The sequence below is a fragment of the Herpailurus yagouaroundi genome, unplaced genomic scaffold (genome assembly GCF_014898765.1).
Source record: "Herpailurus yagouaroundi ecotype Mexico unplaced genomic scaffold, PumYag 197, whole genome shotgun sequence".
NCBI classification, from domain to species: Eukaryota; Metazoa; Chordata; class Mammalia; order Carnivora; family Felidae; genus Herpailurus; species Herpailurus yagouaroundi.
The window spans coordinates 20,644,469-20,667,588 of NW_024412428.1; positions in this window are offsets into that span (position 1 = coordinate 20,644,469).

A 23,120-nucleotide genomic window follows, 5' to 3' on the forward strand; every position below is an offset into this window, starting at 1 on the left:
AGCAATTAGTAAATACAAAGAAATAAAAGGCATCCAAATCAGAAATGAAAAATAAAATAATCATTATTTGCAGATGATATGATCTTATATACAGAAAATCCTAACGACTCAACCAACACATTGTTGGAAGTAATAAACATATTCAGTAAAGTTGCAGGATATAAAATCAACACACAGAAATCAGTTGCATTTCTATATACTAACAATGAAATGTCTGCAAAAAAATAATAAAGCTACCCCATTCACAATAGCATCAAAAGTAATAAAACACTTAGAAATAAATTTAACCAAGGAAGTAAAAGATTGTACAATGAAAACTACAAAACTTGGATGAAAGAAATTGAAGAAGACACTAACAAAGATATTCCATGTTCATGGATCTAAAGAATTAATTGTTAGTAAGTCCATTATACCCAAAGCCATCCATAGATTCAATGCATTCCCTATCAAAATTCCAATAGTGTTTTTCACAAAAACAGAAAAAAAAATCCTAACAAAAGAAATCCTGAGAAACAGGAATAAAATCATTTCCTGATTTCAAACTATACTACAAAGCTATAGTAATCAAAACAGTATGGTACTAGCAGAAAAATAGACACATAGACCAATATAGTAGAGGGCCCAGAAATAAACCCCTGCATACACCGTCAACTAACATTTGATAAAGGAACCATGAATACTCAATGGGAAAAGACAGTCTCAACAAATGGTGCTGGGAAAGCTGGATGACCACATACAGAAAAATGACATTGGACGCCTATCACAAACCCCCACAAAAATTAACTCAAAATAAATTAAATACTTAAACAGAAGACTTGATACCATAAAACTCCTAGAAGAAAACATAGGGAAGAAACTCCTTAACATCAGTTTCAGCAATGGTTTTTTGGATATGATACCCAAAGCACAATGACAAAAGCAAAAATAAGCATGTGGGACCACGTCAAACTAAAAAGCTTCTGCATAGCAAAAGAAACAATCAACAAAATGAAAAGGCAACCTACAGAAGGGGAGAAAATATTTGCAAGCCATATATAAGGGGTTAATATCCAAAATTATAAAGAACTCACATAACTCAACAATAACAACCACAATCGATTAAAAAATAAGCAGAGTCAGGGCTGGGACAAGATGGAGGCTGGAAGGCCTGGGAGGGAGCTATGCAGCTTGGAAGTGGGGGGGCAAGTGCCCAGAGATGCAGCTGGGGCCCAGCAGCCAGGGTACCAACCCAGGGCAGGGCTGCCTATGCTCCTATGAAAAACCAGCTCTACAGCCTCCCAGTGCAAGCGTGCATGTCAGCCTCTGGGGCATTGGTACTGGGGACACCAGGGCAGGGTAGAACCCGATGTGATTAAAAAAAAAAAAAAAGGCAGAGTAAGCACATCTTTCCAAAGAAGATATCTAAATGGCCAATAGGTACATGAAAAGATAGTCAACATCACTAAGCATCCATCAGAGAAATGCAAATCAAAACCACAATGAGATATCACCTCATTAGAATGGCTATCATCAAAAAGACAAGAGATAACAAGTGTTGTCAAGGATGTGGAGAAATGGGAACCCTAGTGCCCTGTTGGTAGTTATGTAAATTGACTCAGCCACTATGGAAAACAATATGGAGGTTCCTCAAGAAATTACAAGTAGAACTGCCATATGATCCAGCAATCCCACCTCTACGGTATATATCCAAAGGAAATGGAAAAGAAAAAGATGTCTGCACTCCCATGTTTATTGCAGCATAATTCACAATAGCCAAGATATGGATTTAACCTAAGTGGCCACAGATGAATGGATAAAGAAAAAAACCAATTCTTCAAAGATTTATTATACAGACATGAGAAAGAAGAAGATCCTGCCATTTGTGCCAACATAGATGAATCTTGAGGGCATTATGCTAAGTGAGATGTCAGTCAGAGAAAGACAAATACTGTATGGTATCACACATATGCAGAATCTAAAAAAGCCAAATTCATGAAAACAGAGAATAGAATGGTGGTTACCAGGGCAGGTGGTGGGAGTGGGGGAATGGAAGGGGTGAAATGGGAAGATGTTGTTTAAGAGTACAAGCTTCCGGGGGTGGCTGTGTGGCTCAGTCAGTTAAGCGTCTGACTTCAGCTCAGGTCATGATCTCACAGTTTGTGAGTTTGAGTCCCACATTGGTCTCTGTGCCAACAGCTCAGAGCCTAGAGCCTGCTTCAGATTTTATGTCTCCCTCTCTCTCTCCCCCTCCCCTGCTCGCACTCTGTCTCTCTCTCAAAAATAAATAAATATTAAAAAAAAAATTTTTTTAAAGAGCAAGCTTACAACTAGCAGATAAATAGGTGCTAAAGATCTAATGTACAGCATAATTATTATAGTCAATAATATTGTAGTTAAATTTCTAAGTTGCTAAGAGACTAGAACTTCATTGTTCTCACCATAAGAAAAATAGTAATAATTATGTGACATGATAAATGTGTTAGCTAACACCATAGTGCCTATCATATTGCAATATATCAATGTATCAAATCATCATGCTGTAACACCTTAAATTTACATGTTGTTGTATGTCAATTATATCTCAATTAGAATAAAATTAAAAATAAAAAAAATAAAATGTATATGGCAATGAAAAGGATCACAAGGCAATCCTGGAAAGGAGCAAAAAACTGCAAGGTTTAAACCACTAGCTCTCAAGACCCATTTTATTAAATAAGGCAGAGTGGTATTGACTCAAGGATATGCAAAGAGACCAATGAAAGGGAATAGGACCCAAAAACAGATCCATAAAATATGGATGCCTGATTTACAACAAGGATAGCAACTGCAATGCTATAGGGAATGCATGTTTTTTTTCAATAAACAATGTTGTAAACAATGTTGGGTCCACATAGAAAAATATAAATCATAACCACTACTTCATACCATAAATAAAAATTAATTCCAGATCTATTGCGTACTCAAATGTAACAGCTAAAACAAAAGCTTTTAGAAAAAAAGAGAACAAATTATTTTTCTGTCTTTGAAATGGGCAGAGTCTTTTAAATAGACTTCCCAAAAGTGCTAACTATAAGGAAAAAATTGATAAAGAATATTGAGAATTAAGAACTTCAGTTCATCAAAAGACACCATTACCATATGACAAATACCATGATTTCACTCATACAAATGAACAAAGAAAAAAAGAGACAAACAAAAAAAGACTTAAATATAGAGAACAAACTGATGGTTGCCAGGTGGAAGGGAGGTGGGGGATAGGAGACATAGGTGAAGGAGTTTAAGACCATTTACTGTGATGAGAATTGACTAATGCAGAGAATTGTTGGATCACTATATTGTACACCTAAAACTAATATAACACTGTATGTTACTTATACTGGAATTTCAAAAATAATGGTGTTTTTTAAACACCATTAAGAGAATAAACAGGTAACTAACAAAAAAAGTGGGGAAAATGTTTACAATATATATATCCAACAAAAGACTTATGGATGGAATCATGTCCCCCAAAAATTCGAAAGTTGAAGCTATAGCCCCCAGGACCTCAGAATGTGAATGTATTTGGAAATACGGCCGTTAAAGAGGTAATTAAAGTAAAATGAGGTCATTAGAATGGGCCCTAATTCAATCTGACTGATATCCTTGTAAGAAGAGATTAGGACACAGAGACGCAGCAGAGGCACCCATGAATAGGGGAACAACCATGTGAAGAGGCAGCAAGAGGGTGGCCATCTTCAAGACAAGGACAGGGGCCACACGGCAAACTAATCCTGCTAACACCTTGATCTTGGATATCTAGCCTCCAGAACTGTGACAAAGTAAACTTTGTTGTTTAAACCACCTAACCTGTGGTATTTTGTAGTGGTAACCTCAGAAAACGAATACAAGACTCACATCCAGAAGATGCAGAGAGCTCTTCCCAGAGTACCCCTGGAACCGTAACCCGTACCTCACCGGCCCCTTCTCCAAGCTTCCCCCCTCCCTCTACCCCCCACACTTCTACCCCAACCCTCTGCCCATTTCCCTGGGCCACCTGCCCTCAGCAGGGGCAGGGGGAGGCCCCACAGCTTCATCCCTGCTGGCTGCGACAGGGGAGGGCCTGGGCCCTGAGCACCCCTCGGGCCTGGCAGCAGCCCTTGCCTGGCACTGCCCAGAACTGGGGGTCCAGAGGCTGCACTGGGCAGGAAGGAGGACAGCGACTCGGAGCTGGAGATCACTGATGTCAGCGGCTGCAGCTCTGACAGCGAAGGCGACGAGGGCCTCCCTGTGCCCCCCCCCCCCAGGCCAAGGTGAGCAAAATGGGGAATCGGCAGCTGAACCATTGTGGGGTAAAGGATTCTGCCAGGGCAGGGATGCTCTGCCATGGTCCAGTGTGCCCTCCATGTCCCGCCCAAGGCCAAGGACCTGCCCTCGGCCCCTCCTAGGACCAAGCATGTGGTTGTCCACCTTCTTCCCAGAAGATGTAGAGAGCTCTAACAAAACAGTATGAAAACAGCAGACAATAGAACAAGAATAGAACAAAAAAATATGAACAAATAGTTTACAAATATAGAACATCCAGATAGCCAATAAACATATAGATATGAAAAGTTGCTCAACTTTAGTTGATAGACTAGTTATCAGTAAAACAAAAATTAAAAACACAATATATCACCCACCAGAATGGCTAAAATGAGTCAGATAATACCAAGTGTTGACAAGGATGTAGAGCAACCAAAACTTTTATACACTGCTGAAGGAATGGTAAATCAGTACAAATACTCTGACAAATTTTTTGCCAGTGTCATTGCTAAATATAAGCATAATCTGTAATTCAGAGATTCTTCATCTAGGGATATACCCATAGAAATGTGACCATATATTCACCAGAAGACTTGAACTAGAGTAGATATTGAAGTACTATTTACATAATAGCTAAAACCTGCAAGCTATCTGAATGCCCACCAATACTGGAATGGATTTTTAAAAATGTATATTCACACACTGGAATAATATAGCATTGAGAATAAATTGTTCTAAAATTACATGCAATAATATGGGCAAATCCCACAAACATTATATTAAGCAAAGGAAGCCAAACACAAAAGAGTAAATGCTGTACATTTCCATAAAGCTCAAAATCAGGCAAAATTAATCTATGCTGTTCCTTTGGGTGTACAAGACGGACCTATGGGGCAATAAGGATTCTGAGGTACTGGGAATTACTGGGAATGTTCTGGTTCTTGTTCGAGGTGCCAGTCACATTAGTGTGTTCACTTTGTAAAAATTCATCAAGGTATACACTTGTGATTTGTGAACTTTTCTGTATATATGCTATATATCACTATAAAACTTTTATGAAAATGAGGGAGCCAATTCATTTGGCTTGCACTTTTTCCTTCACCTTTCCCCCTGTTCCTGCCTGGAGCACAGATGTGATGCCTGAAGTGGAACCATAAGGTGACAAGCATGAGAACAAAAACCACATGCTGAAAACTGCTGGGCAGAAAACAGAGGTAGCCTAGGGGGTCCTTGAGTGCGCTGTGGAGCTCTGTACTGCCTCCTTCCAGCCTTCTTGTTTCACAGGGAAAGTTAAAATCCTAACATGTTGAAGCCACTGTCTAGTCAGGTTTTCTGTTATTCACAGCAAAATGCAATGCTAATTGATAAGACGGTACCTCATCAGCTTCTAAACATTGAGGTAGACGAAGAAGAAAATATCTATTGCGCATGGTGACTAAAGATGGTGGAGAGGGATGATCTGGACCAAGGCTGAGCCTGTCCCATCCTTCCCAGTTGGTACTTTTGTATGTAAGTATCACTCTGAGTTAAGCCTCAGACAAAGGGATTGTATTTCACAGGGATGATGATCTCTTTGGAAGCCTTTAACATAGGACTGAAACAAGCAAAGAATTCGGACATCATATAATACTGGAAACGTTTATTAATTCTGCAGAGAAAATAGTCTTATTCGTCTTATTACTAGCAATGGAGTACATAGCTCAAAGGCTGGAAAATTAATCCAAATTAACAAAGGCTTATGAATGGTAGCCCCTCAGCATTAGGGACTCAAACTCCGATTATATTGTTTCTCCACCATCCCTAGGATGTTGCCCTCATCTGCCTGGTCCAACACGGCTCACTTTTGTTATTCTTCATTCCAGGCAGGAGGGTGGAGGAAGGAGGGAAAGAAAGACACACATCTCTGTCCTTAAAGGCACAGCCAGGAGTTGTCCATATCACTTCTGATCACATCCACTTGGCCAGAACTTGGTCAAGAACATTAGCAAGGAACGTTACAAAATGTAGTCATTAGGAAACGCAGCCGTGATCTCACTTAAAAATTCAATCCTATGGAAGAAGAGGAAAAATGGATGCAGGAGAGGCAGGGCCCAGCAATCCTGCTGCTACAGGGGATGAGTATATTTCTACGTCCATTACATCTACTGAGAATCTACATTCTAGTAAGAACAAGAGTCAAATTTCTTATTTCATTGAAACAAGTTTCTTTAAAAAAGAACTACTTAAAAGTTGAAGAACAACTTAAGTTGTTTTTCTTTTTAATTTAAATCCATTCTTGCCTCATCTTCTTTAAGAATTCTGTTCAAAGTTCACCTTTCCTATTGCACTCCCAGATGAACTACACCTGGCTCCAAACACTTCCCCAATTTCACCCATGACACATATGTCTGTGTGTAACACTAAGTGACTGTGCATATGTGTATTCCTTTTTTTTTTTTTTTTTTTTTTTTTTTTTACTAAGCTTAAATGTATTGTTCTATGATGAAGTGGAAGTAATAGCCTTTTGAAGTCTGGCAGACATTGATTCAAATCCCAACTCTGTGGATAAGAGGCTTTATGACCTTGCTATGCACTTGCTGCACACTCCCCCCACCCCCGCTCTGATACCTTTGGTCTCAAAAGAGGGGTCTGCTCTGGTTCAACCCATTTCTTGACTCCATTCCTCCCACTTACTCTAATACCTCCTTTGTGCCTTTAATCTCTCTTTCTCCATTAACTTCTTTCTTTCATCATACAAATAAGCTCATACCTAATTTTTTTCAAAACTCTCTCTCATCCTTCTGTCCTATGCTAGATAGCTTTTCTGTCTTCATCACTTCACCATAAAACTTCTTAAAAGTGTGTGCCCTCAGTCACCCCCTGCTGTCTGATTTCATTCCTATTACAAAATGAATCTGCTCTTACAAAAAGTCCTGACCGCTTCTAAACGTCAACCTTATGGTCAATGTTCTGCAGTCTCCAACAGTTGACCACCGCTTCAATTACAGATGTTTTTCTCCGTTGCCTTCTAAGGCTCCTTCATGAATTCCTCCTCTTCTGCTACCCAGCAAAAGTTGATTTTCTCAGAACTACATATAACATATATGTTACATATCACCATATAATATATATAATCATCTTTGATATATAATCATCTTTGGCTGCCTTCTCTACTCACTTTCCACATTCCCTATGGATGCCCATCCATGCACTTGACTTCCATAAATTCCACATAAGTCTCTCTAGCCCAGACTCTACTGAGTTTTAGACTACCCCAGTTTCCTTTGGGCTGAAAGATTTCTTGAGACTCAGGACCTTCAGTTTCAAGACTGGGAAAGTCTCAGGCAAATCAGAATGAGTTGGTCACCCTAAAAAACTTAAACTCTATGGGGGCACCTGGGTGGCTCAGTCAGTTAAGCGTCTGACTTTTGATTTTGGCTCAGGTCATGATCTCATTATTCATGAGACCAAGCTCCACATTGCTGTCAGCACAGAGCCTGCCTGGGATCCTCTCTCGCTCTCTCTCCACCCTCTCCCCGACTTATACGCAAGTTCTCTCTCTCTCCCCCTCTCTCTCTCTCAAAATAAATAATATTTAAAAAAAAAAAAACTTAAACTCTAAGCAAACAAATTCTAAGTGCCTACTAGACATTTCTGCTTGAATGTCCTATAGGCACCACAAATTGAACCTGGCCATCCCTAAAATCATTGCCAAATCCCACCCAAACCTGCTCACCTTCTTCTATTCACTATTTCAGTGAATGATGCCTGAATACCATCAGCTCTCTCAGCCACCGTGTCCAGTAGTCACTAAAACCTGAATAGACTTGAAATGTACTTTTGCTGCCTCTGCCTTCCTTGTCTGTTGACTGAACTGTCATTATCATATTCTAACCTCCCTGTCCCCAGCCTTGTCTCTCCAATCTACATAGCCATCCAAGTGATTTTTCTAGAACCAAAATCTAAAATACAAACTCCTTTCACTGGACTCTTATGTCCCACAAGATCTAACCCCTGCCTGTTCTCCAAAAATTCTCTTTCTGATCCCTGCTACCACTCCTTAACACCAGATACTGAACTCTTTGTACATTCTTGAGAAAGGGAATGCTATTTCGATATCCATTGATATTGAGAGCTCATGCTCACCTTTCTAATTGAAATGTCCCTTCTTGCTACTGGACCAGTGCTTCTTAACCCTTCAAAGCTTGGTTTAGATTTCTTCTTCCCTGAAAAGACTTCACTGTATCTAGTATATACACCTCCATCATACCTCTTAACACATGGAAATGTAATTATGGATGTATTCACATCTGGTTTCCTTGCCAGACTGGGTATAAAATTCTTGAGAGCAGGAACCTTGTATATTCATTTTGTATTCAAAGACAATGTTTGGAACACATTCAGAACTAAAATATATTTTTAGTTGACTGACAACCTCTCTGGGTCTAGTTCCCCATCACTAAGAACTCAGGTGTTACACCTATCTTGAAGAGAATATTGTGGGGATTAACATTTAGGAAAGTACCTGTCACTCCGCCTGGAACGCAGCAGACCCTCCTGTTTCTCTTCCCCTTTACTATTACATTAAGACCTGCTTTTCTGCATGCTTTGTACGTTCCCAGTAGACGCCTAATAAATACTTGTGACTAACTGACAATATGGTGTGGAGCTGGGGGCCAGGAAAAAGTCTCCATTTCTCCTTGAGCAAAATCAAGACGTCAACTAAGGGATTAATCGATATTTACAACAGCATTGATTCCCGGAAACAATCAGCCATCTCTACAGAGAGTTAGCAAGTATCCGTGTCGTTCCAAGTTCGCATTCATAGAATAATTTTGTTTTAAAATAATGTTCATTTGTGTACCACATACATTGCACTATCACCATTGAAGTGCTCAGTGAAGTGGCCCAAGATTAAATATTTGAAAAGAATGAATAATACTACCTCACACCCACCAGACTGACAAAAATTTTTAAATGGCATTGCCAGATGTTGGCAAAGATGTGACACAATGGGGATTTCCATCCACTGCTGGTGGGAACACACCTTGAATTAGCACAACTTTAGAAAAACCATTGAGCTAAACTTTAAAACGGAAAAAAATTTTAAAAAGGGGGCACCTGGGTGCTTCAGTCAGTTAAGCATCAGACTCTTGGTTTCGGCTCAGGTCATGGTCTCATGGTTCCTGAGATTGAACCCTGTGTCATGCTCTGCACTGACAGCACAGAGCCTGCTTAGGATTCTCTCTCCCATTCTCTCTGCCCCTCCCCCCACACACATGTGTTCACTAGCTGTCTAGATAGATAGATAGATAGATAGATAGATAGAACCACTGAGCATTACCTCATAAGATAAAACTTGCACATAGTCCATGCCCAAGTAATTCTACTCCAATTAGATACTCTGGAGAAATTCTTATATATGTGTACCAGAAGATATATGCATAAAGTTCAAAACAGTACAGTTTATATGAGGGGAGGGAAGGAAGGGGAGGGGAGGGGAGAAAGAGGAAAGGAGGGGAGGAGAGGGAGGGAAGGGAAGGGAAGGGAAGGGAAGGGAAGGGAAGGGAAGGGAAAGGAACCCAATGCCCATAAATGGAACTGGAATACTTTAAGATAATAAAAATGAATCAACTACAGCTACACAATTCAACACACATGAATCTGACAACTTAAAGCTAACAAGGAAAAAAAAAATCAGTGGAATCTCACTTAGAAAAATTTCAAAAATCACACTAAAACTAAATAATGTATTGTTTAGAGATCTATATGTATGGTATAACTACAGAGAAAAGCAAAGGAATAATTTCCACACATCTTCAGTTCAAGATAGAAGCAGGAAGGGGCAACCAGGAGAGGTACTGAAGGGTTTCAAAGGTCTGAGTAATGCTCAGTTTCTCAGTCTATGTGGTTAGTAAATAGCTGTCTGTTCTATTTTTGTGTTATCAATATATTATTGTTCTTTAAACTAGACATGTAAGTTTATACTCTTTTGTATGTAAAATGTACTTTAAATTTTAAGAATTGCTCTTTTAAACAGAAGTTAAGTTACTTTTTCAAGGTCATACTAAAAAGTAACAGAGCCACAGGGGGCCCACGTTGGTCTGACCATGACTTCCATGGTGTTTTTACCACCTCACATACATACTGGCTCTCCAAATACTGCATTCACATACAAGTTGCATGTCCTTAGCCCAAGTGGCCACTGATGGATGACAGGATAAACACAATATGGTACAAACACACAATGTAATATTATTTAGCCTTAAAAAGAAGGAATTCTGTCACATGCTATAACATAGATGAACCTTGAGGACATTATGCTAAGTGAAATAAGTCAATCACGACAGGACAAATGCTATACGATCCCATTTAAATGAGGTACATACAGTACTCAAGCCCATAAAGACAGATAGTATTGGTTTCCAGGGGTCAGAGGGAGGGGGAAATATGTATTTTTAAATATCAAAATTGTTTGATAATACGGAGCTTCAGTTTTGCAACATCATAAGAGCTTTGGAGATGGATGGTGGTAATGAGAGCACAACAATTGGGAATGTACTCAATATCAGCAAACCGTGGACTTAAAAATTATCAAAAGGGCAAATTTTGTGTTGGATTTATTTTACCACAATTTTTTAAAAGGTTGCACATCCCTATCTGAAAAATAATCATGCTGAGTGGAATTTAGTGGCAGGGCACAGAAAAATGCTACTTTCTAGATTTCCAGACACAGCCTAGTAATTCACAGCCAACCTGCTCTCCTAGCGGCAGCATCATCACCTGACCTTCTGGGCCATGGCCTCCTGGAAGATGGTCTGTCAACCAAGGCAACTGCCATTTCTGGTTTGCCCCTGGCCTTATCCCGTGGTGATGGAATGGAATGTAGGGGGGCTGCCAGATGGCAGATGAGTAAAAGGGCAAGATCTGAGGTTGAGGGAAACAAGAAATAAAGGGGTAGCAGGTGCTGCTGAAGCAGGGCTGATGCTCAGGGGTCTGGGGGCCTAATCACTTCAGCCCCTCAGTCTCTAGCCACATGGCGAGAGGCACAGAACAGAAAGGGATGAGGCATTAGAAGAGGAAATGAGAAACAGAAATCAGCTCCTGGAACGCTAGAGCAAAAGAGCCAGAATTTGCCACAAAGTGAAACTCGGAGTCTGAACACATCTCCAAAACATGATTTAACTCACGCATAATCTAGCAACTCACACTTGCCCAGACACAAAACCACACATCTCCAAACATGATGCTGAAAAAGACAATTTAATCACCTGGATAACTTGCCTACACAACAGCAAGGAGCCAGAATTCAGATGATTAACTTAACTCTTTGTGTCTGACTTTCTGGCATCACGCTGACTCCGTTTCAGTTTACTTCTGGCCCCAAAGAGGACCCGCAGCGGGCTGACACTCTTTCCCACTGCATTAAACCTACCACACAGATATCTTAAGAATTATCAAGGCCGGTAGAGAATATATGCACAAGATTAATATTTAGAGATAATGCCACTAAGATAGCAGTGTTCTTAAGCACTCATGAAGCATTGTATGTGTGAAAATGCTTAGGCTTCAATTTTCAGTTAATCCTCCCAGCAGCCCTTGGAGGAAGGTGGCTGTCTGTGAGAAGAAACTGAGGCACAGACAGGTGAAGGGACTGGTCAGGATCATAAACAAAAGGTTATCCGCAGAGCTCTGATTAAACCTCCCCACGTCCCCAGCTCAGGGCCCGGCTTTGTTGGTGGAGTCTACGTGCTTCTCCAAGTACACCACAGAAGATTAGCAGGGCTCCAGCTCCTCCCTCTTCCCTACAAAAGGTGGAATCAGACCCAGCTCACGTCTCAGAGGGGTCTCTGGAGGTCTCTCTTGTTCCTGGCTCACCCCCAGTCTGAAGTTCCCCCAAATGACCAGATCCTGTAAGCCTCATTCAAAGGGGTACGTTCATCTATTTTGATGTGTCTGGACTGTGCCTGATGCCTATGTTTTCCACTTCAGCACAGACCAAAACGCCAGATTTAGGCTCAGGGAAAAAAAAAAAAAAAAAATCAACCTTACCAGAGTCCCATGATACACCTTCAAGCCTTTTCTCTAACTCCAATCTCACTTCATTCCCACCCTCAACACACATAGCATACACTTCAGACTCCAGGGCTAGTGCAGGATAGCATACACCTAGACGGACTGTATTCTCCGAAGACACGCCAAGGGCTGCACTGATCCGGAACTGGCACGTGTGTGTGTGTGCGCGCGCACGCGCGCCTGTGTGTGTGAGTGAAATGAAGGAGTTGGCAGTAGGCGTTCGTTCCACTATCTTTCTTTTCACCACATTAGCCTCCATGGGGTAGCTCTCATTTGGGAGAGTACTTGGAAAAGGCCCCAAGTCAAATTGTCTTCGCTATAAGTCATACCAGGATGCATCTTCCTGCATAGGCCATCTCTTCACCGAATATCTATGTTTTGCATAAAACCGAATCTCGACGAACAATAGAAAGTCATGGTGGTAAAAACCTGTAGACGATGCTAAGCTTCTCTAAAATGTACTAGTCTGCCAGACCCAGGTGGATCATCAGTTAATCATTTCTTCAAGCTCATAACAAGGACTAATAGGCACTCTCAATATCCAGTGTGCAACTGCTCTCCTGGAAAGGTCTTTAAAATTTTTTTTAAATGCTTCAGGTATGAAATAGCAAGAAAAGAAGGACTGGAATCCCACGTGGCTCTCCAGGTGCTCTCTGCCAATGGCTCCACTGTGTATCCGGGATGCCGGTTTCTCACGACTATGTTTTCCATCATGCTTCCCAGACAGCCCTGTGGATCCCTAGTTCATCACTTACCAAGGCGGCTACTCTCTGCTGTGTGCACCAGGCTGTACAACATCTCTGGGAAGTTGAGCGCTGCCTTGTTCCCGTTACCCTGCACCAGCCACGGAGATGTAGCTCAGAGATGAAACTATGCATGTTCGCGAGTCTCCTAGCCAGGATGGCACTGGACACCTTCTTAATAATAAAAGCTGCCCGAGACAGATATCATGTTTTCACTCATATGGGGAATTTGAGAAATTTAACAGACGACCGTAGGGGAAGGGAAGGAAAAATAAGTCACAAACAGAGAGGGAGGCAAACCGTGAGAGACTCTTAAATACAGAAACAAACTGAGGGTTGATGGGAGTAGGATTTGGGGGGGGGGCTGGGAAAATGGGAGATGGGCATTGAAGAGGGCACTTGTTGGGATGAGTACTGGGTGTTATATGTAAATGATGAATCACAGGAATCTACCCCTGAAGCCAAGACTACACTGCATACACTGTATGTTGGCTAACATGACACTAAGTTATTTAAAATAGTAATAATAGTAATGATAATAATAATAATAATAAAGTCTGCCCAAAACCTGATTCACTAAGAGCAATTTTTCTTAATCAGGGCCATAAATCTCAGGTTTACAAAAATGCTATTTTATTTTTCTATCTCAAACTCTAGTCCACCAATGGCAGAAAAATATATCTAATCTATTCTAGATAAGTTCAGTACTTTGGGGTTTTCTCAATCATTGCTACTTTTGTTAAGTCAGTTCCAGATTTTCCCCTGCCCTTCCTTTTCTCTTTCTCCCCTGGGCTGACCTGAGTTCCAGGGGGCTTATAGAATGTCTTAGTGTCAGCATTGGCAATAGGGATATTTTTGGTTGGGACTGTCCTCTCTTCTCCCCAGGATGTCTGAGTTGTTTAGCCCCACTTGATTCTCATGTATAGCCATCTTTTAGGCTAGCACTACTGAGGCATCTGTATACTCACTTTGTCTTTGACTATGGAGCCCCTACCACCTTCTGCTGCAAAGACCCCTTGGTAGCACCCTAATGTCTGTACAGGTCCACTGGCTCTCCTATTTATGGGTGCTGTTTAGTCTTATCCTTTTTTTTCTTGGCCAGCTTCCATGCCTTCCATGGACATAGAAAAACTCAGCTGTTCTGGGGGTAAGAGAGGATCAGATGGGTTGTCTTGGGCCTCTTCTCTGGCTGGCACCCAATGAAGCCGTCTTAACTCATGGCTTCCACTCCTGGCAACATGTAGGAAGCAGCCTCCTTCCACGGCTCTATTTCTATACCCTATTCTTGAGCACAAACTTTTCTGTATGTTCTGTTATCATTCCCCTTTGCAGTCAACTCTGCTGAGTGAGAGGGAGAAGCTAGACACAGTCCCTCCTCCAAGATCTCAGTTCTCCAACTCTCCATCACAGAGGGCATTGTCACTTCTCTGTTGGGGGAAATTTGTTCTGCAGGTCTGGTTTCAAATATTTCTTATACCTGGATAGTACCAATCAGAGTGCTTGGTATGAACAGCTCTCGTTAACTTAAGCAGAAAAGGAACTTATTGAACCATTACTGGGCAGTTTACAGAATCTCTGGGAAGTAAGAAAATCAGCTGAAAATAAAAAGAGGCTGGACAGCAGAAACCAAACACTGAAGAGTTAGGGTCTTGCTGCCTGCCTCAATGGCCACGGTGACTGTGAAGTGTACCTGCAGCTCTGGGTCACCACCTTCACACACTGTCTTTGGCAGAAGCCACCCCCAGGTCAATGTCCATAAACTGGCTGCCAGGTAGCAGAAAGATGGAATATCCAGCCCCCACGTTTTTCGACAGGGGCAGGCAGGAGTCCACCTTCCACCGAGGTTCATGTGACACAGGGATCCCCAAAATAGGAAGAGCCTCAGAATTCTTGACAGATGAAAAAAGGTAAATATCCACTACAAGGACTTAAAATAAGGGTTAGGAACTTTATTTCTTTGATCTCTGGCTCAATTTTCAGATTCCTTCTTAGATAGCTGCCTAAACAAAATAGGGTCCCAAGATGAAAGGCAATGTGAAGGAACATAGCACATAAATTAACACCTCATGATCTACTATCTCACAAATTTCATCTCCCTAATTTCCTATAATTCCATAGATTGAGATATTTTTATTCCCATTTTGTATGCCAGAATGTGTAGACTGAGAAGAGTTCCATGATCTTGGGCAATTTATTTATCCTCTATATGCCTCAGTTTCCTCATCTATAAATTAGGATAAACCTACCTTCTAGGGCTGTTATAATAAGGTTAAGGTTTTTGCTACAAGCAACCAGAGTTCCAGAGATGACAGAGTAGTGGAAAGAGCACCACTGAACAGGACATCAGGCCGACTGGCCACTAATTCTCCATGAACCATGGACATATCACTTTACCTCCCTGGGCTTCCATTCTGACATCTGTAAAACAAGCATGTTGGACCCAATGATCGCTAAACTCCCTTCTATCCCACAAATTCATTGTCCATGAGTTCATCTTACAAATCAGTTCCTAGGTCTGCCAGATTCCATGTGATGGGGCAGTGACCAATATGCTTACTTCCCCTCAGCGTGCTAACTCCCAAATGAGGCCTTGGCTCTCCACTTAGCTGTAGGATTAACAGTTGGATGTGACATGTTAACCCGCAAAGCATGATGTAGTGATGTGTTCTACACACACAGCACCCCTGGGATCATTTTCGCCAGGAAAAAGGACAGCATGTTCAGAAAGCATGAGTCACACAGTGAAGCCCGCGGGGAAGAAATGCACAGGCATCAGGGCAGGGGGATCATCTCTGATGAGGTTTTGAAGGGGAGCAGACCCTGGAGGCTCATTACGAGTGCGCACCATTTAATACTTGTTTTTAGTTTGCCAGGTGTGGTTTTTTTTGCCAACATCACCGTGTCATGTTGAGGGAGATAAAGACATTAAAGTCATGAGTTCACTCTAAGATCTGGAAAGAGGAAACAGGAGAAGCGAAACTGTATCTGTGGAGCTTCCCAATGGGGAAATAGACAATAGATGGATTTGGAAGAAGACAGGATTGGGGGCTAGCAGGGACAGACAAGAAGAAAACCCTGTTGCGTTTGGCTGGCGGCTTAGGGAATACTCCACAGGTGATCCCCAGGGCCACACGCTGCTCCCAGCTCCCTAATCGACCTTGGGGGGATTTCCAAAAATGGAGTGTCAGTGAGCGCCCCACCCCCACCCCGCCTCTTGCTCCCACAGCACTTACCCTGTATCTGTAGCCTTGCTGCCCAGCAGGTTGTCGGTAATGTTTATTTTACCAACGAAGGCAGCAATTAATTCCAGCAGAGGGGAAGGGAGATGGGTAAAGTTCCACGGAGGTTTCAGCCTCTGAGCAGGAATTTTTTTTTTTTAATCAAGATTTTTCCAGATGGGAAAACAAGAGGCAATGTGCTGCACACAGAAAAACCAGAGAGAGAGGACAAGGCTGGTATGAAAAAAGACAGATAATCTCAGAAGGGGACCGGGGCACTTGGTAACTGAGACAGAAAATGCAGTTTGGACAAGGGAAGTTTGAGGGACTCATAGACACCCAAGAGAAGATGCCCCCGATGGAGGGGCTGAAGGCAGGGATCTGGATGACCCACAGATAACATGCAGAGGAGGAAGGGATGAGGGCCAAGGTTGTGGCTCTGAGGACAGTAACATTTGAGAAGCAAGGAAGATAAAAGCATCAGAGACTAAGAAAGAGCACACAGAGCAAGGTAACACAGACGGGGCTGTGCTGGGAACGCCAGGAGGAAATCGATTCCGGAAGTCAAGGAGCATGGGCAGTTGAGCTATCCTTTCAGATTGAGCCCACACAGCATGGGGAGTGGCTGTATTTTCAAATCACAGAGCCATTCCATGGCTCTCGTTCCGTGGCTCTGCCCTGGGTCATCAGGGTCCCACCTAGCCCCTAGCAGCTTTCATAGAAACTGTGCAAATCCACTTTGGTACCAATGAATGGGCTTGTGTTCCAGGCTTACGGTGAAAGACATGAGGTTCTCAGAACTGGTGTCTTTTGGGGGGAGAAAAGAAAAAAAGAAAAAAAAAAGTAGGACCTTTTCTAATGCTTGATAAAGGAAATGCATGAGAATGTTCCCAGTGTTGGCCTGAGGTGATGGGTTGTTATTTTCCCATCAGTAAAGCCTGTGAAACAATCCCGGACTGTCCTTCCTTGAGGAGCAGAGGCTGCTGGCAGTGGTCGCCATCTGGGAGAGCAGGTGTGGTTGAAAAGCGATACTGACTGGCCTTGCCACGCACACACGTGCAGAGGCTGGGTGTTTATTTAAACGCTGCAGCTGCTGCTCCCGGATCCTGGGGCTGTTTGTGCCTAGCTGTTAGAATCCTGGGATTTTCTTAAATGGCTTAGCTCCACAAGACCTATCCCAATTCTGTGTGCTATATAATGTATATTTGTGTTTCTCCAAAGTGCTTGCATTTTGCAAATACTTGGCATGGCTGCAGAGATTTTGTCGATCTGCCTCAATCGCTTCTCAGAAACTTACTCAGAGGTCTCACCTAAAGTTATAACTTCAAATGGCTTCGCAGATCCATCCTGAATTCAGATTGAAGAATTGACAGATTGCCCTGCCAACTGGTACCTGAAATTCCTAAACACAAATCCTCTGAGCTCTGTCCTCTGGGAAAAAGAAACGACTGGGGCTTCTTCCTAAGAAACAGGAGAGCAATCTAGAAACCTTTGTCCAGGGGTGCCTGGGTGGCTCACCCGGTTGAGCATCTGACTTCGGCTCAGGTCATGATCTTGCAGTTCGTGAGTTTGAGCCCCGTGCTGGGCTCTGTGCTGACAGCTTGGAGCCTGGGGCCTGCTTTAGATTCTGCGTCTTTCTCTCTCTGCACCTCCTCCACTCATGAGCTCACTCTCTCTCTCTCAAAAATAAACATTTTTTAAACATTTTTTAATAAAATAAAAACCTTTGTTCACCTACATAAACAAAGAAAATATGAGATAAGAAAAACTGCCCATGCAATAACATAAAACTTTAGAAATTATAGCACCCTAGGGGCGCCTGCATGGCTCAGTCGATTAAATGTCCAACTCTTGATTTTGGCTCAGGTCATGATCTCACAGTTCATGGGATCAAGCCCCATGTCGGGCTCTAAGTTGACAGTGCAGAGCATGCTTGGGATTCTCCCTCCCTCTCTCCCTGCCCCTCCAACATTCATTCTCTGTCTCTCTCTCTCTTTCTCTGGATAAACAAATAAACTTGAAAAAAAAAGAAATAGAACTCTAGATTCCAATACAAAATTAAATAAACCTCCTTAATCCACAGCCAGCGGCCAGCATCTGTGCTGGTTCCACTTCAGTGCTTCAGGCCCTAGGCCGAGTCTTACTTCCTGCACTGTCCTGAGACCATTTTGTTTTCCATAATGCTTGCAGAAAACTACATTCATATAGACTTTTTGCCCCTGCCTGCTCCCAGCTGGTCCAGTTTGCTTGAGGGTTCAGAAAACTGTTACTTGTTGACAGACAGATTAACAGTGAGCCTTTCCTCACAGGAGCCACTGGAATCCATGCCAGGGGGACTCAGGATCAGTTTCCATGAAATGAAGTCCCACCATGGCAGCCACTTCTTCCCACACCACTGCCACTCAATTGCCAAGTCAGCACCAGACATGTGCCCTTTTTAGTCTTTTAATCAAGCCCCGAAGAAGCCCCCTGACAATTCCCAGGTCTTGTCTGTTCTTAAAAATTGGACTTTCACATATGGACTTTCTTCAGATGGATAGGTAAAGAGACATAAGCCCAGGCACCTGAAAATATTCTATCCTGACTGCTTCATCATTAATAAAATTTTTCTGTAAGATAGAGCCAAAGACAAACCCTGGCAGCATTTTCACAGGAAGCAGTTGCATTGGCATAAGGCCATCCGTCAGTAATTTTTGGCTTCAGCCATCTAGCCAATTATGAATCTACCTAATTGACTATCACATGGACCACAATGTTATCAAGAGAGACCTTATCAAAGACTTGCTGATAGCCAAAGATACCATGTCTTTTTTATTGCATGAGTTAATAATTCCCCAAAAGAGATAAGGTTGGAGTGGAATGGCTTCTTTATCAACAATCCATGGTGATTACTGCTTCCTTTCCAAAATAGTCTTAGACTTTTTTTTTCTTTAAGAAATCTGTCCTAGGAGAAAGAGGAAGGTAACATTTGATCTGAATCTTAAAAGAGAAACACAATGTTCATAGGCAGAAACTGAGAAGAAAGGACATTCCAGGTTGAATGACAGAATGACCAAACCAGAGGAATGAAAGTGCATGGCTTTGAGTTAACCACCCCTTTGCTTCTATTTCACACCACAAAGCAAAGATGGAGACAGTGGCTTCTTAATGTATGACTATTGTTAATGTTTGCAAGGAGTTCTAGAACAAAAAGCAAGAGCACTGAGAGAATTTCATTTCTAAGCCATTGGCAACTTGTAATAACTGACATAAATTTTGTCTGTAAATTTACCTATAGATGAATTTTAAGTATATAAAGAATTAGATATTAACCTAAGCCTTCCCTAAAATTGCTTCTTAAAGACACTAATAAATTTTTAATAACATTTAACTTAAAATTCCTTCTTTAAGATTATAGGCAGATAAATAAAGCCCTCTATAAGTTTTCCACTTGAGGAAGGAGTTCTCTCTACTAAGCTTTTTTCCTAAAGTGAGTTCATTTCCCAAGTACTTGGTGACTACACTCAGAGATTTCACGAGAAAAACAATAGAAAACATCTGTGGAGTAACTGCAGGCTCTCCTTGGCTGACTAGGAGAAGCCATACCTCGTTTTCATGGTGTCATCCCAGAGGTCAGAGGTCTTCTGTCAAGCACACGAAGCTGGAAATTTCCAAATAATCTAAGAAAACACTCACCATTTCAGACAGTTTTTTCCATTATTTACGATACAGCCCATGTTGAGATGGAAATTTTCTGAGGTTAGCATGGTAAGCTTCATGTAAGCAAGGCACAGCTCATTGCTTGAGGAATGGGATGCTGGTGCTTCCTGAAGAGGCTTTTTTTAGCACCATCTCCCCCCTGACAGAGTTAAGCTACTTACAGATTCCTTAGATAAGATAACAAAGCAGACAGCAGAATGTAGACCCAATTCTAATGCCTCAAGACAAAAATGACAGAAAATAGCAAACTGAACACCAAAAAAGCAAGGAACTGCTGAAAAGAAGACATTTGTCGTTTACATCCTTCAGTTTTCCTGCCCCCACTACAGACTAAAATGACAGTAAGCTAAACCCACTGAGTAAGTCATTAACCACAGAGCAGGGCAAGCATTGACAAAGTGAATGAACCAAACCCCAGATTTTACCTAAATTGCCAATGAATTTGAACCACAGTTTTGGAGTTTCCAATAGTTGTATGTAGCTTCCTACATGGCTGTCATTTCTGAGCGTGTCTTCATTTTGGTTTTTCATCACAAGACAACAGGATATAATGATGGCAACTAAGACACTCTGGACAGGGAAGAGGGCTACGGGCAAGTTCAACTCCCCTTGAACAGACTAGACTGTCTCCCCTCTAGACATCAGAAACCTCCTCTGATAAGCTTGCCCAGCAGCAGGTTGGGGCCAACCCTGTATTTCTTAGAGTCCTTTTGGCTCAAATTTTATAAAAAACAGGAAGTAAAAATCCTAGAAAAGTACCAAGTTCCTATTTTCACAAGATTTCTCAAGCTACTTTGCAGTTTCAAAACACCAAGCTGGTGCCTAAAACGGTGAGAACAGAGAAATTTTAAAGCTGTGAGAGACTAGAAATCATCTAGTCTAGAAATTACTCATACCAATAAAGAAGTAGAAGCCCTCAGAGGAGAAGTGACTAGTGAAGATCAATGAGCCGGTGGGGACCCTTCGTTCCCAATCTGGGGCTTTTTTTCTTTTATGCTGTGCTGCCTTCTTTGTGCATATTTAAGGTCAACAAGAGGCTAAAGTTGGAGTGGACAAATTCTCCCATCTGAATATTTCTTGAATCTTTTCTTTCTAGCCCACATCATACTACCTCCCACATTTCTTAAATATTGCCAAGAAAAGTAACATTTTCTTTCTGAACAGATTGCCCCGATGGAAATCTCATCGTCTCCAGTCCTCTTCTCTGCTATTTAGAGTAAATTATAATAATTAACCTAAATTTCCTAATGTGATGATTTCCCATATTTTATAAGTTTAAATTTTCCTGCATGGCCGGAAAGGCCCTTTATGATCTGACCGTGTGTAACGCTCCACCGTCCCCAGCATGCACACCGAGCTCCTGCTGAAGGCGCTCCTTGTACATCAAGGTTTCTGTTTCTCACCTGTTGTGTGCTGGTCCCCTCACCTGGAGGACCTTCTCCCTTTTTTTGACTGAGTTCTACTTCCTCCTCTTTCAAAACCTCGTTTGAAGAATACTTACCCCCATGACAAATATCTACTGGGATCAAACTATTAGGCAAACACAAAGTACCCACGCAACATGTTCAGAAATGCCGTATCAGCCACTGCCCCAGTTTTGCTGAAGTATGAGCACCACGATAAAAATTCATCCAGATTTAAGCCACATAGACAAAATGTTATCTGACTAGTAAGATAGGGAACGACTTTCTGAGCATAAAAGTAATAGAAATGAAGAAGAAAAATCCAAATCTACACAAAAATTAGAAACTTGTGTTGTTTGTAAAAAGATCTGGGAAATTTTGCATTATGACAAAAGATTTGTATCCTTAATAAATAAAAAAAAGTCTTACCAAACAATAAGAAAAGCACTAAAAACTGCAATAAAAAACGAGCAAAGAACATAAACTGAGATTTATGAAAGAAGGCAGATGGCTAATAAACACTTTAAAATCTTAATCCCGCTAGTGAACCAAAATAGCAAATTAAAAGATAATATTTTTTAACTACTTAATGAACAATGATCATACTGTATTCAGTGATGACAAGAGTAATCAGTAAGATAATCACTCTCATACATCACTTATGGGAACTAGATCTATATTTTCTATATGGAAAGCAATTTTGCAGCACATATCAGAAGCCTTAAAACTTTATCCATTTGACTATGTTTTTCCTTCTCAAAATCTAGCCTAAGAAAATAGTCATAAATTGTAGAAATTTTTACCTCACAATATCATTTATGTAGCAAAACAGTATATATCATTAGTGTCCACTAAAGGAATAATTAAATAAATTATGATATAAATATAGAATATAATACAGTAAATAAAATTTCCTTTTAATATTATTTTAACATGATAAATGCTTATAATCCAATAAAAAATTAAAAACAAAATGAAAATTGTTTTGTGTTATGATCCAAATTATATTTTTAAATATGTATATGTCTAGAAAACGATTGGGAAATATGTATCAAAACATTAACATTGATTATTTCTGGGGAATTTTAATTTTTTCCTTGTACTTTCCATGATTTTACAAATTCTCTATGATAACTTCACATTGCTTTTATAATCAGGCAAACATGCTGGTTTAAAAAAACAAATTATATGCATATATATACATATATATACAAATCTATATATACTAATATGTATACATACATATAAAGATGTCTCTATTTTATTTTATGTGTGTGTGTTTAAAAATTAGCATAATCCACTTATAAACTATACGATTAATCTTTTTCTTACTAGGCTATTCCTTTTAATACCTAATGAAAGTATCTAAGGATCCTGATGTTCACAAGACATGGGGTATAGCAATGCCACCGTTGGTGAATCCGTCACATGAAAAGAAAGTCTTCTCTAACAGCACCATAAACCTCTTCTTCACTTACAATTTTATAATGTCTTATGCAGTTATTTCATTAACATCCTCCACTAGATTAAGAGTTCCAGGAGAGCAAAGGCTACCTACATGTTTGATAACTACAGCATGATCCAGGGCAAAGTATGCCTGGACACATATGAGGTACTCAATAAATTTTAATTGATTACGAAGAAGAGACAACAAATCAAGGCTATCTCAGGTCATGGGGGCCTCTACAAGAGTGAGACATTTGCCAGGAATACCCTCAGCTATCTCACATCCGACTGCCCTG